Source organism: Electrophorus electricus, chromosome 2 (genome assembly GCF_041902795.1).
Source record: "Electrophorus electricus isolate QZ-2024a chromosome 2, ASM4190279v1, whole genome shotgun sequence".
NCBI classification, from domain to species: Eukaryota; Metazoa; Chordata; class Actinopteri; order Gymnotiformes; family Gymnotidae; genus Electrophorus; species Electrophorus electricus.
In genome coordinates this window covers 34,876,735-34,887,631 of record NC_137498.1, presented here as the reverse complement: position 1 = coordinate 34,887,631, position 10,897 = coordinate 34,876,735, and the positions used below count along the sequence as shown (strand labels likewise).

General features: G+C 43.2%; 1 protein-coding gene across 2 annotated transcripts in view; it reads left to right on the top strand.

Moving 5' to 3' along the window:
* The first annotated feature begins 2,308 nt into the window (after positions 1 to 2,308).
* Positions 2,309 to 10,897, top strand: part of ahdc1 (AT hook, DNA binding motif, containing 1) — a 19,458-nt gene continuing 10,869 nt past the window's right edge. Inside the window, exons 1-3 of one of the 2 annotated variants that reach the window (XM_027027474.2) lie at positions 2,309 to 2,797; positions 3,970 to 4,105; positions 5,902 to 5,986. The gene's annotated coding sequence lies outside the window, so the exon portion shown is untranslated. The remainder of the gene's footprint in view (positions 2,798 to 3,969; positions 4,106 to 5,901; positions 5,987 to 10,897) is intronic. The other variant, XM_027027475.2, reaches the window with a different exon arrangement.

The following is a 10,897-nucleotide window of genomic DNA, read 5'->3' as shown; positions in this document are numbered from 1 at the left end:
ATTTTACTGGGGAATGCAAAAAAAGTGCCAAACATTCAACATCAAAAATTTGGCAAAGTTTACTACATTTAGATGAAAAGACAAATTTCTATCGATATTGTTAGGTTAATTAAAGAATTGGAACATCCGGGGACTATAAACCTATGTAAAAATGATGCATATGTATTGTATATATTCCCACCTGAAAGAAGGAAAATCTGGAAAAAAAAAAAAAAGAAAATTCAAAAGGTAACAATTAGAAAGTGTAGAGGGTGGTTGTATGATTAGGATCACAAAGTATCTTAAATTGTGATAATATTCCATCTCCATACCACTTGCTAAAGAAAGTTATTCCATTCAACCATGAATGTAAGCAGTTGGAGCCTGCTTAACATCATTGGAACTTTGTTTTTTAATTGGATTCTGTGGTCAGTTAAGAAAAACAAAACTGCCTGATAAAGTAAACCTGGCTACCTCTGCCAAAAATGTGAAAACTGAGTCTTGTAGGACAGATGAAAAGCGTTCCTCCAAATCCATGTCAAAATCTCAGAGACCATAGAAACAAACATTTGTGATGACCTTGCCTGTGCTCTGATTTAAACACTGAGAAAATTGTTGAATCAGCTTGGAAAAAATCATCTCTAGGGCATTTGAGCAGATGCTAAGACCATAAGAGAAAACAATAGACATAGACAAAGCCATTAGGTTCATGGTTGATAGTTACAGGGTATGTGCAGAGGTAAGCACATTTTGGTTTGCACATTTTGAGTAAGCAGTGGCGAAATATACAACAAGCACAATATAGTTAGAAATTAGCTGCTTTTTTTTTTTTTTTTTTTTTTTTAAAGCAGATGATATCACAAATCAGAAATCATCTTTACATTGAATCTGGGTCCAGGCCTACAATTTGCAAGTCAAAGACAAGACTAAAATGGAAAAATCCTCTATGAACTAGAGAACAAAACCTTGAGAGGAGCCTTATTCACAGAAAGGAACCTATCCTTCCTAGTCAACACTGGGTGGCAAACTAACAACACAAAAATGAATAAAGTTGCTTTGTTGCAAAAACATTATAAGAGCAGTAAGTTAAAAAGGACTACATTATTAAGCTGACAATGAATAAAGAAACTAAGTGAGTGTATCCCGAAGAATTCAGAAATTGGTTTAGATGTTGAGCCCAGAAAGCAAATTTTGCCCAGCACTTTTTGTTTACATTACTTGAGACTTGAGACCAAAGCATTATTTTTAGAGGCACTACACATTAATTTGAATATATTTTAAATCAGTGAACTATTAATCAGTATTGATATCATAGGTTTTAATCACAAATTAATTTATCAAAAATGGTATTTCCAAGAATGTCTTTACACTGCAAGGTAATAGATTTAGCATCTACCTAAATTTTAGGAAGTTTTAGGAATTTGGTAACATACTTGATCTGTACAATTTGTAAAATTCCTCAAGCTTAATTTAGGCTGTGTTTGAAAAACTCACCTAAGTGACCTATTATAATATGATGGCCTGTCATCCATTTATGTCTTTCATTGCACAAAGCTACACATAAATATCAGGCCAAAAAATTTAATAGATAAAAATAAACCTTTTTAGTATATTTTAGTATATTTATAAATATATTTAATATAGATTTCCATATATTTATGACTGCATTTAGTACAAATAATACTTTTTTATTCATGATTTCATGTACAGCTCTGAAAGCCAGCATGAATATAAATAATACAAAAAATGGATTTGGACATTTTACTAAAACAATCCACAAGATGGCATAAAAGTCTAAAATTAAATGTTAAATGAGTTAAAATGCTAGATGTCTATTTTCTGTTTTTTGAGCATCTGTGTTTTTGAGACTCAGGTGTTCCTTCCGAGGTATTCCCCCCCAATTATTGCATCAAACTAACACTTGCAATTAGGGCTCCTCAGGTTCAACAGTACTCATTGTAATATTACCTCTGGAGAGTGGGCATTCAGTTCCAGTATATGAGCATTATGAAAAGGGCCCATTGAACCTTCTTCCAGTATCCTTTCTGTTCTCTATTGCTTTTTTATTGTTGTGTTATTGTGGTGATTGTGCAGTGTTTGTGTGTGTATGTGTGTGTATGAGAGAGAGCGAGAGAGAGAGAGAGAGAGAGAGAGAGAGAGAGAGAGAGAGAGAGAGAGTAGTTGCTTAAGTTAGAGACGCACGCAAACAGCAGAGAATGAAAACTTCAGTACCCAGATTCCCTCAGCAGGAGAAAAAAAAAAAAATCCTAGTTCCAAGAACCTACGGAAGCCCGGATGCTCCCGTGAGGCACGTCTGCAGTTCGCGCTGGTTAGATACCTTAGAGTCGGTTTGCAGAGGGGCGAAAAACGGCGCAGAAACGCGCTCATTTCTATATAGCTCGCTCTCTCCATCCCAGACGCATGATTACGAAGCTGCGGTGTACAATTTCTAAAAAACTGAGCGTCTATCATAAGTAGTAACGAAAACGCGCGAGTTTTTCTTCTGTTCCCTGTACATGTTTTAAACGTTTTTTCTAGGCTTAGAGTATTTTTTTAGCGCTACCAGATGCTGATATTGAGCAGCTTGGTTTGGCGTCGCAAAACGACAGAGGACCAAGATGCCCGAAATCGATAAAGCTGTGGAGTGTGTTTTCCACGCGGATACCTATGATTTTAAAATTGGTGCATGTCGGGGGTGGCATCGTTACCAGCTGTTACGTGATCCAGCTGAGGCAGCCTTGACGTGCGCGTGAGGACCCCAGCGCCACCGCTGCTGCAGCACGGAACGTGAAGGCTAGCGCGAGCTCGGCGCCTCCCGGTGAGTGCGCGGCGTCTGGCTTCACAGCTGATATTTGCATACTCTTGCCCTGAGCTGCGCCGCATTTCAACGAGGGTTTGTGTTTTCTGTTGAAGGAATTTTATTAACCTCGTCGTTGCCATTCATAGAGCTTTGGATGGGTCACACACACTTGCCACTGCTTCATACATTCACTCAGACATTCCGCCCGCTTCTCAGCCAGTCATTCAGACAAATATATGTGGATGGCTGTAGCGTAATGCCTCTAACGTGGCAATGATTATATGCCCTTTTAAAGACGATCGATCATTTAAATTCTGTGGAGCGCGTGAGAATCAACTTGATTTTTGACGGACAACAATTTGGAGGCACGGTGAGAATATAGTGCGAATTGAAAACAAACTGATTATTTCTTAGCTATATTTCTTAAATATTGTTAAATATACATAATTTGGTGATGACTGATGGCGAGTTGTGTATCTGCCGCAAGCAAGGCAGCTGTTCGCTTTATGATTACAGAAAGACATTACCAGTCTCACGCACCCTCGCGGTCTTAAGCCCGCCTATGACTCCTCTCTTGATTAGTCTGGCTAATTATGCCCCCCGCCCCTGTGGCATCTCTCTTTCTCCCGCTCTTTCATTCTCTAGCCAGACAATGCATCATCACATGCCAATTAAAGTTAGGAATTGCCTAATTCCTTTTTATTTGTGACAGTGGGTTGCAACCAGTGCATCTTATAGGCGCTACTCCGGCTTTCGCTTTGCGCGGCGATGGCGCGCAGTGGGAAAATGTTTGTGTTGTGACAGCGGCGTTTATGCACGGCACACGCCGCGAGCGTCAAGACAGGCACGTCCCTTTTACCCACTTGCGCACATGGCGGTTATATGTAAAGTGTACACACAAAAGCGGAATATATTTTCTTGAACTGGTGTGGCGAGATGTGATGGAGCCTTTAACAGATTAACGAGGGATGCATGCTTATTTATCCTTTTATTTCTTGTTAACATTCCGGTGAATTTTGATATCGTTAGAAATAAGACTGTTGCGCGATTAAATGGCAGTTAATTCAATACTTTCACCAATTAGTCTATATAAGTATTTGATTCATTTATACGTTGTGTTTAAGTGAGAATGTACTGTATGCATTACAGTTGATTGTGTGTGTTCGTGTGTGCCTGTGTGTGTCCGTCAGACAGCTTTGGTCTCCATGGCGACCTTTATTAAAGGAAGCTTGGCAGGCCACAACAGCTGGAGACTTCTGATTGGCAGAGAGGAGAGATCCAACATTCCCTGAGACTGACCTTGGCTATAGCTGTCATGACAGCAAGGTGTATACCACTTACACAAGTACTGTGCCGTAGTCCAGCCTACCACAACCAGACTAGATGTAAGCCATGCTCAGCTGGCAATGGAGCACAGTGTCCCTGCATACATAACTCAGCTCATGCAGTCTAGCATTCCATGAGACTACACTCTGGATGCATCCCCTCCCTACTCCTCTCTGTTTCTCTTCCTCTGTGTCTGTCTGTCCCCCCTTTTCTGTTTGTGTGTGAGTGTGTGTGAGTGTGCGTGTGTGTGTATGTGTGACTGTGTGTGTGTGTGAGTGTGTGTGTGTGTGTGTGTGTGTGTGTATGTGTGGTTGTTGTTGGTTTTAGGCAAGATTTTCACCTTTGACCCTGGATCTTTGAGATAGCATGTCTGTGTGTGCGCGTGTATGCATGCATGTATATGTTTCTATGTGTGTGAAAAAAAGAGGGGATATAGAGGGATTCGGGGCATGCAACAAGACTGTGTATATGTGTATGTGTGTGTATGTGTGTGTGTGTTTGTATATGTGTGGGTATGTGTATGTGTATTTATAGGTGTGTTTGTGCAGATGTGGATGTGTGTATGTGTATTTGCGGGTGTATATGTGCAGGTGTATATGCACATGTTTATATGTGCAGGTGTGTATGTGCAGGTGTTTAGATGTGGGATGGAGGGGTGGAGGAGGGACAGTTGTGTGTGTGTGGATTGGGGTTGGAACAGAGTTGTGTGTGTGGACTGGGGTAGGAACATAGTTGTGTGTGTGTGGATTGGGGTTGGAACAGAGTTGTGTGTGTGGACGGGTAGGAACAGAGGTGTGTGTGTGGATTGGGGTTGGAACAGAGTTGTGTGTGTGTGGATTGGGGTTGGAACATAGTTGTGTGTGTGTGGATTGGGGTTGGAACAGAGTTGTGTGTGTGGACTGGGGTAGGAACAGAGGTGTGTGTGTGGATTGGGGTTGGAACAGAGTTGTGTGTGTGTGGATTGGGGTTGGAACAGAGTTGTGTGTGTGTGGATTGGGGTAGGAACAGAGTTGTGTGTGTGTGGATTGGGGGGATCTGTATACCTGCCTGTTTGCTGCATCTCTCACTAACGAGCTGACTCTAATGAGAGATTGAACCAAATCAATTATTAAAGAGAGATGGGGACAGAGGGAGGGAGGTAACAAGATTTGGAGTTGGAAGACACAGAGGTAGAGAGGGACAAAAATTACAATTACAGTTGCAGCAGACTGCACCTTATGCACCCTACATCAGATAGTACATGGATCGAAAAGTTTTTCTACACATGCAGTACACTGGCATGGTAATTCTGTTGTGTGATGTATTGATTTAGTTTATCAAAACGACTTTTTAAGGGGGTGTAACATGATACAGCACTGTGTCTTTGTGATTATTCGCTGAGTTAGCTTAAGACGGTCTAGATGAGGTCATTACACATTTACATGTTGAGGTTTAAGATGAACAGTGATGTGAACATCAGCTTGTGACACAGAGCTCAGGTATAATGATTTTGATGGAAGTGTAAAGGAGCTAACTGTACAGAATCTGACACAAAAAGAGAGGAAGTAGACATTTGTAAGAGTGAATGAAAGCATATGCAAAATAGTACAAATAGTACAAATATATATTAAATATATAGTACATAGTACAAACATAGTACACATATATTTTCAAGAATTAGACAATATCAAGCTGTATGTTTTATGTGATGATGATGTCAGCCTTAACTTTGCTTAGTCTCTCTCTCTCTCTTTCTCTCTCCCCCTTCCTGTTTCTCTCTTTCTGTCTATTTCTCCCCTCTTCCTTCTCTCTCTCAGGTAACAAACTGGCAGGCTAGAAATTGCCATGGAAACATGCAGTTTGTGAGTGAGATGAGAAATAGTTGAGAAAATCTATTGAAAGGTAAGTGTGAGCTTTTTGTGTTATGGTGCATATGTTAGCACACATTTTGAGTGGGAAGTGCGTGTGTGTTTAGTGAGAAATATACCCCCCACCCCCAACCCATGGATGTAATGAAATATGTTAGCACATGGCATGCAAAGCAGTAAGTGCAGATACCTGTGCGCTTCATTTTCAAATATTAGCTCCACTCTCTGAACTAGGAGAGACAGAGACTTCAGCCCACAGATTCTCCTCCCCCATATCCACAGCTTCCTCAGTCTTCTGGAGGGCTCGGAAACAGCCTAACAGGATATCCAACTTTTTTCATACCAAATCTTGCTAATAGAATTTGCACTTACTTTCCAGGCGACTCACACATTCTGACTCATTCATTCATTTATTCATTCATTCATTCTTTCATTCATTCATTCATTCATTCATGCATGCACACAGTCATCCGCTCATATGGCATTCTTTCTAGTAGTCATTAATGGATTTGTAAAAATATATCAGCACTAAAGTCATGCTTATGTAGCGCACAAAACTGAGGAGAGGAGAGGAGAGGAGAGGCCAGATGTAAGATGGAAGTGCAAGGAAGATGCTAGTAGAAGACACTGAGGCATCTCCATCAGGAAAATGCTTCTTGATTTTTATCTTATTCCTAACTAAGTGGATGGATGGGTTTATTGCTTGGTTAGTGGCTTCAGATTATTCGGTTTTATTCTGTTCTCTGCAGTGCTTATTCTCTCTGGTTGACTCATTGTCCATCAGCTTCACTCAGAGCTAAAACATTACCAGACACAGACAGTTAGCTTTTTAAGTGGAGCAGTCATCTCAGGCCAAGTGAGCTATATGCTCTCATACCAATGTTATTGGCCCTTGAAGATACATCAAGAGATTCAGTAAAACTCTTAATCACACTTATAAAGATTTCATTGTACATTCATATTTGTATGTAAGGAGATTGTTTTGTGTGTCCTGTAGTTTGTTTTACTGTTTATGTTTTACAGTAGATCACATTTTATAGTTGTATAGTTTGGTTGTCACTTGTGTTACTAATGATTTACAGATCATTCATAAATCTATTGTACAGTGTTTATTATTCTGCTATGTGCTCTTCAAATCTTAGACGGGGCTTATAAAACAGTTTATACTTTGTGCTGGATTCAGCTGTATAAATGATGGTCAGCATGCAGACCAGCCTTGGAATGAGTTTGTCCCTTTTCACAGCAGGATTGCTCCCACGCTGGTCAAGTACTGGCAGCCGCCCTACACACGTGCACACACCTGCACGCGTGCACGCACACAAATACAAATGTGCACACACAAACACACAAACAAACACATACATGTACACACGCACACACACACATACTCACACACACACAAACAAACATACATGTACACACGCTCACACACACACACGCTCACACACACACACACGCACGCACAGACACACACTCACACACACAAACACAGACACATGTACACACATACACACACACTCTCACACATACACACACACATAAATGCCCACCTCCCCACCTCTTTCACTACTTAGCAAAATATCCAGTGTTGAATTAACTAGCTTTTAGACTGTAGGTATTAATCCAGCACTGCAGATTTTTCTGTGTAGTTTCTTTACCTTAATTCAAGATTACCTTTATCATAATACTCCAACAAACACTACCATTTTCACACCACCATTATCACACCATTCTATAAGGTAAAAGTCATAAGTTATATTTGACTATGAATGGATTGTCAGTAAACAATATGTCTTTATTCTGTGTGTGTGTGTGTGTGTGTGTGTGTGTATGTGTGTGTGTGTGTGTGTGTGTGTGTGTGCGAATGTGTGTGTGTGTGTGTGTTTGACACAAGCTCAAAGCTCATCCTTAGTTGTGGGATGTTGTCATTTGAGGGAGGACTATAAGTGTCTGGATCAGATGAAGACTTGGGGTAGGTGGGGAGGGTACTAAATTTCAAGACTCTTCTCCTTGCTGTTGTTTTTCTCTGTCCATCCATCTATCTTGGTCTCTTCTCTCTCCATCTCCTGTCTTTACTCCACCTAGTGCCTGATGCAGACTTTCTCACCCACCCCCCACTTTTACCCAGTACCTCTATCTTTTCTCCCTTGGTCCTCTCTCTCTCTCTCTCTCTCTCTCTCTCTCTCTCTCTCTCTCTCTCTCTCTCTCTCGCTCTCTTTCTCTCTTTCTCACACACACATACACACACACACACACAGACACACACACATGCTCTCACACTTAGACTCTCACACTCACTCTGTCTCACTCCCTCTCTCTAGACCTCTCTTTCTCCTCTCTCTCTTCCTCTGTCTCTCTCCCTCACTCTTTTCTCTTTTCCTAGTCCCCCCCCCCCTTCCGCGCTCTCTCTGTCTGCTGGAAGTTAATGAGCCCAGCTCCCCCTGGGGAACGCGCACTTCCTTTGCCAGAATTGGAGTGAGAGAGAGAGACGAGGAGCGAGAGCTTACTCTGTACTGAGAGAGGAAGAGTGTTAGTGTGTGTGGCACTGTGTGTGTGTGTGCGCGCGTGTGTGTATGTGTGTGTGGCTGTGCCTCTGAGTGTGTGTGTGTGTGTGTGTGTGTGTGTGTGTGCGCACGCGAGAAAGAGACAGACATTGCAGAAGGAGATAGTGGGGAAGAGGGGAGGGGCACTGAGGGGAGATAAGGCAGAAAAAGAGAGAGAGAAAGAGAGAGGAGAGAGAATAGAGAGATACAGACAGAAAAGGGAGAGAGGAAAGAGCAGGAGAGAGTGGAATTGTCTGGTCATGATGATAGAAGAGTGTGCAGCATAAAGATGAATGAGCGTGCTTCGAACTCTCATCCTGAGAATCTGACTGAGGAGAAGGGAAAGAGGGCAAAAGAGAAGCAGGAGGGTGGAGAGATGGAGAGAAGAGATAATAAACAGAGGAAAGAAATGCAAGCACATGCCCACCCAGTGCATGCGAGAGCAACTGCGTGAGACGGCACATGGATGTGTCCACCCATATGTTTGCGTGTATACATACATTCAGGTGCGCATGTTTGTGTGTTTGTGCGAGTGTGCGTGAGAGAAGCTCGCACTCCTGTCTGCACTCCCGAACTGGAATGTGCACAAGGCAGCCATTGTTGTTTAAACAGCCAGCCAGCAGCCCTTCTCCTTGGCAACGGGCTCTGCAGCAGCGTCTCCCACGGCAACAGTGGAACAGGGGTGCATTGGGGTGGGGGTGGAGGTGGGGGTGGTGGTGGTGGTAGTGTCAGGAAGTCAGGGCCGCAGTGGTGAGGCCCCTCTCCAAAACACTGGCCTCAAGGTCTCGCTCAATATGTGTGTGTGCTTTGGTGTGGGTTCCAGTACCTCAGTGTGAGGAGAGAGAACCAGCAGGCTGCTTTCAGATGGAGACCTGATACAGGTAGAGACAGTGTCAGAGGAGAGATAGAGTGATAGCAGGATGAATGGAGGAAGACAACAGAGTTAACAGGGTGAAAAACAGTGGGACCCAAAGGTGGGAAGGAAGTTGATGATGAGTTTAAAGAGAAAAGGGGTTTGGGGGTGGTTGGCTAGGGATTTGATGAATAGGGATTGGTAGGTAGAGACAGAGTGAGAGAGAAAGCGAGAGATTTTCTCTCACTCTCTCTTTTCTTCTCTCTTTCTCTCTGCCTGCTGTTGGATGTTTGTTCCCAGCTGGTGCTATAGTCACATGACCCATGGTGGGGTGAAGGGGGTGCTGGGGGGGGTCTCTGCAAGCCTTAAAATAACCACTCCATGTACACGCTCACAGAAATAACATTGCACTGAAGAGAGAGAAGGAGAAATGTAAGAAAAGAGGGAGAACAAAACATGACAGGCAAAGAGGGTACGGGAGGTAAATGTGTGTGTGTGTGTGTGTGTGTGTGTGTGTGTGTGCGCGCGCATATGTCTTGGCCAGAGCCGATCTTGAAGACAGACTCTGATGATGAAGATTATTAGGAATTTCCTGCAGCTGGGGACGAGAGAGAGAAAGAGAGGGAGAAGAGTGAGAGAGAGAGAGAGGGAAGAGAGAGGGGCAGAGAGAGAGAGAGGCGGCATGGGGGCCATGGAGAGGTGGGAAAAGGGAGTGAGAGTGGAGGGGGTGTGAGAGAGGGAGTATCGAGACGCTGGCGGAAGGGAGAAGTGCGGTGCTGGAGAATGATGGGGGAATGCAGAGTGGAAGAAGAGAAAACTAAGGAGAGGAGACACAGGGCAGACAAAGTGTGTGTTTGTGTGGGTATCTGCATGCATGTGTGTGTACAATGACAGCTGTGTTTCTGCGGAGTGTCATTGAATGTCTCTGTGGACCCTGTGACCCACTTCTACCTCTCTCTTTCTACCTCTCTCTCTCTCTCTCTCTCTTTCTCTCTTTCTCTCTCTATATGCCTTTTCCTGTCTTTCTCCTTCCCCCTCTTTCCTTTCTCTACTGTCTCTCTTCAGCAACATTCTAGCCATTCTCTCTCTCACTCGCTCTCTCTCTCTCTCTCGCTCATTCTCCCTTCTTTCTGTATGTCTTACCACCCTCCCTCTCCCGCACACTCTCCCCCCCCCCCCACGTCACTCGCCCTCACACACTGTCAGGGCTGCTGCCTGTATCTTAGCAACAACTGCACTCTCATTTGAACTGAGTGAGTGCTTTTCCCTAACACACCCACTGAAACACACACACTTGTGTAAACACACATACACACACACACACACACATACACACTCGAACACACAAAGACCCACAGTCTCTCACACTTGTGTAAATACACACAAACAGCAACACATACACTTGTGTAAGAACACACTTGCAAACGCACTTACAGTAACACACACACACAAACACACACACACACACACACACACACACATATATACACACACACACACACACACACACACGCACACACACAAACCACCATTTAGAGTCTCCAATCCA